General features: G+C 37.8%; 1 long non-coding RNA gene across 1 annotated transcript; it reads left to right on the plus strand.

Moving 5' to 3' along the window:
* The first annotated feature begins 1568 nt into the window (after positions 1-1568).
* Positions 1569-3336, plus strand: LOC131022593 (uncharacterized). The gene is made up of 3 exons (XR_009101348.1): positions 1569-1706; positions 2759-2825; positions 3182-3336. It is a non-coding gene; the product is annotated as an uncharacterized LOC131022593 (long non-coding RNA).
* The last annotated feature ends 1026 nt before the right edge of the window (positions 3337-4362 follow it).

Below are 4362 nucleotides of genomic sequence, written 5' to 3' on the forward strand. Positions count from 1 at the left end.
TCTCGCTCTTTCTTCCTTGACTCTAGGTCAGACTCATTATACCTATTCTCTTTAATAGGTCAATCAACTCTTGATAACTCAGTAACTGTTAAATCTATTCCCGGTAATCGGAAATAAAATTAAAATCTCAGCTCAATTCAATCAGCATCTCTTTCTCAGCTCATTTCTCGAATCTCATCATTCTAACTCTATCCTCGGTTTAGTCACTCGTATCTCTATTTAAAAGACAATCTGTCTTATCTAATCATAAAAAAAAAAGTAATCTCGCATCTCGACATCTCAGTTCTCTCATTAGTGTTAAGACACTATCTCACATCATAGGAAAAGTACGGGGTGTTACAGCCACAATGCGATTTCATGTTAAAGTTATGGTTGCAACCAGTCGCCAGGGGCCGGCTCAATCGGTCCAGGACGGAAAGGTCCTTGGTATGCCACCGTGCGACTTTCAGTCACGAATGTATTGATCATATGTGATTCTCATTTTATTAACGTGGACAATGATTGCATGTTCCCACACTGAGTGTACCCTGTATGCTCATCCCATACTTAACATTTTCAGGTTTTAAAGGCCGGAGGCGCGTGGAAGGTCGAATGGCGAATCAAATGTTTTGAATTTAGCATTACTTAAAAATGTTATTTTGAATAAAGTATTTTAAATAAAATATTTCTTTTCTTATTTTCACATTACATATTTATTTATATTCATAGTTTTTCCGCGTGCGTTTTCATTTAAAATTAAAATGGATTTGGGTGTCACAAGGTGGTATCAGAGCAGGTCTACTTTCCTGTAGACTCTGCAAAATAAAATTTTTCTTAAAATGTTTTTAAGTCAAGTATGACAAATCCATTCGACCTCTACGTGTTCCGACTTCAAGGTAAATGTATTTCAAAATATTTTTTTTGGGGATGAGTATAAATTGTTTACGTTGAAAGTATGTTGATTTTGCTGCAATAATTAAAGTTATGATCAGAAAGTTCAAGTTCATTATGCAAGTTATTATGAGAAAGTTCAGTATTCAAGTTATTTATATTGAAGATTATTGCAGCTATGAATTGTTAAATTTCGAGGACGAAATTTTTTTAAGTGGGTAGGTTTGTCACAGCCCAAAACCGTTTAGTTCCTTTACATTTTTTATTTGAAATTTTTTGAAGTTTCGAGTTATTAATATATATATATATATATATATATATATATATCTATGAGTCGAATTTATGAATATGTTTAGTCGCGCCCCTAGTTAGATAAATAAATTTAGATTATATATTATGACTTTAGCAATAAAATTTTATGCTCAAGAATATTAAGTTATATTTGGGCCAAAAATGACTATTTGCAAATTTTCTGTGGGGCCTTAATCATTATTTATTTGTTTTAATGGGCTAACATTTACTAAAAGCCCACCATCTTTAGTAATTCATCTTCATTTATCCTGAGTAGTATTACTGATTTTTGAAAAGAAGTCAAAATAGCATGTACGTGTTTTCATCTTCAGCCATATTTCATTTTTCCTTTTCAGCCACAAATTTTAATTCTTGGCAGCCAAGTTTTCTCCTCAGCCATCCAATTTATTTTCTCAATCTTGTGGAATTCATTTTATCTATTCCACCGCCTCATTTTAGCTTATTAAGCTCTTTCATTTTCTGAAAACAAACACCACCAAAACCCAGCAAATCAACTTCTTGTTCTGTTGCTTTCGATTCAAGTGGTAATTTTAATTCTTATGCAGAAATTATGTAATTTTATTCCTGCACATCAATGATTTCTTCATTGTCTCCGTTTTCTGCCCAAAAACCAAAACTTTACAACAGAATTCTGTTTTCAAATCAAAACATGCATACATCCATTTTTTTTTTGTAATTTCCCTAAGGAAATCAAATAGAACAGAGATATTATTAAATACAAAGAAAAGGAATAGAAGAAGGAAGTGGAAAGGGGTTTAGTGGCCTAGAACAGGGGGTGCGGTTGAACAGCGCCACCGGCGCTGCGCGCCTCCGCGGCTGGCAGGAGGAGACAGGGACGGCGGCGCGGTGGCCTCGACTGCTGCTGTGCTGATCTGATCGGACAGAGGAAGGAGGTGGCTGGACGGCGATGGCAGTTGCTGCTGTTGTCGGCGAGAAGGAGGAAGGAACGGGGTGGTGGTGCTGGCTAGCGGCGAGGGTCGCCGGAGAAGGGTGGACGCCGCTGTTGGGTGCGGTGGAAGAGAGTGAGAGGGAGACTAGAGGTGAGGAAAGGGAGAGAGGGCGGCTGCGGCTGGTGCGGCGAGAACAAGGCAGGGGAGGAGGAAGAGGGCGAGAAGTGAGGGGTGAGAGGGAGATAGGAAGAAGGGGGAAGAGAAAGGAGGCAGAGCCGCCGGCCTCCGGCGGCGGCGTGCCGTCTGGTGGCAGCGGCTGAAGGCCGAGAAGAGGAGAGGGAAGAGGGTTGAGAGAGGGAGTGAAGCTGCGTGAGTTATGTTGTGGAGATGTAAGGGTGTGAGTTTAATTTAGGGTGAAGGGAAAATGGGCTTGGGCCCTAGGTTAGATTAAATTGGTGGGCTCGATTTTAATTGGGTGTTTGGGCTGGGCTTCACATTTTAATGTTTCTCTAGTTAAACTGGATTTTCATTTTAAATCATTTCATAATCCAAATTTTCATGAGAAAATATATATTACTAATAAATTCATTAGATCAATTATTTTTTTTACATATTCCTATAGTTTTAAATTATTTTCTAAGCACATTTAGGCCCTTATATGTTATTATTTGAATTTATCTGACTAGGTGCGGCGCGACTAGGACGTTACTTTTGATTGAATTACTCAAAGTTTACCTTCAAGTTCAAATTCAGGTGTGGGATTTATTTCAGTACATGCCCGTGGTTAATCTTTGTCCATTTTAATATCATGTGTTTACCATATGTGAGTTGCATTAAATTATATCGCTAGGGGCCCGCTCAATGGGTCCAGGACATTAAAGTCCTTGGTATGCCACAATGCGATTTCATGTTAAAGTTATGGTTGCAACCAGTCGCCAGGGGCCGGCTCAATCGGTCCAGGACGGAAAGGTCCTTGGTATGCCACCGTGCGACTTTCAGTCACGAATGTATTGATCATATGTGATTCTCATTTTATTAACGTGGACAATGATTGCATGTTCCCACACTGAGTGTACCCTGTATGCTCATCCCATACTTAACATTTTCAGGTTTTAAAGGCCGGAGGCGCGTGGAAGGTCGAATGGCGAATCAAATGTTTTGAATTTAGCATTACTTAAAAATGTTATTTTGAATAAAGTATTTTAAATAAAATATTTCTTTTCTTATTTTCACATTACATATTTATTTATATTCATAGTTTTTCCGCGTGCGTTTTCATTTAAAATTAAAATGGATTTGGGTGTCACTGATCAGATCCAATTCTCCACTAGAAGTGAATTCCCTAATGTGATCGCCTTTATAATCAATATCACCATTTTTTACACTTTTTTGTGCTTAAGATTTTCGACAGTTGAGCCATAATTCATGAAATAAAACCATTTGGATGTAATCCAAAGTCTTTTCACGTGGTTTCCCATGCTCATAGTTGAACTAGAGGAGCAGAGACTCAGAGCTGTCACATTTTCAGAGCAGGCCAGATGTTTCAGAGCTGGCAATTTCAAAGTTGGCAATTCGTCCAACATTTTCACAAATAAGATACGATCGTAGGCAATCACAATGACAACACTCCTTCTAGCATCTACCGGACAAACCACGCTTTACTAAGTTACAAAAATGTTGCAACAAAACTCATAATTCTTTGCACAATCATGAAACATATATCGAAGGTAAAACAAGAATAACTACCATTCATTCACATACCCGAAAGTCACATCGAAAACCATCTCTTCTTCCACCGATTCATATGAAAATTCGCACGAGATAAAGACCAAAACTAAGCATAGAAAGACTGATCTCGCCCACTTGAAAATATAATGTCGCAGCCCGATTCCCGACACTAGTGATAGTGGGGTACGAGTATCGATACGACTATTTTTAAAAGAATAAAAGATAAGAAGTATAGGTCGAACATCAAGCGGAAGCTCGCATCAAAGCATACTAAGGAAAATTATCATAAATGAACCCAAGGGTAAAATCGTCAACGTCGTTATAACTTTTTAATTATCAGGAATTTCATGAACAAAAACAAAACAGGTATAGCTTATTTTTCCTAAGGAAACATAATATGCAGAGTATCGCAGCAAAAGGCGAACCGATTATATGTATGAAGACACATAACCGTGAGTATATTACTTGATTCATATTCAAAGTAATTTCACATCAAGACTTTATCGATAAAAAGGAAATACGATAAAGTAAATTCGTCATCTAACGATCCCCCACCAGCACC

This window comes from Salvia miltiorrhiza, chromosome 4, assembly GCF_028751815.1.
Source record: "Salvia miltiorrhiza cultivar Shanhuang (shh) chromosome 4, IMPLAD_Smil_shh, whole genome shotgun sequence".
NCBI lineage: Eukaryota > Viridiplantae > Streptophyta > Magnoliopsida > Lamiales > Lamiaceae > Salvia > Salvia miltiorrhiza.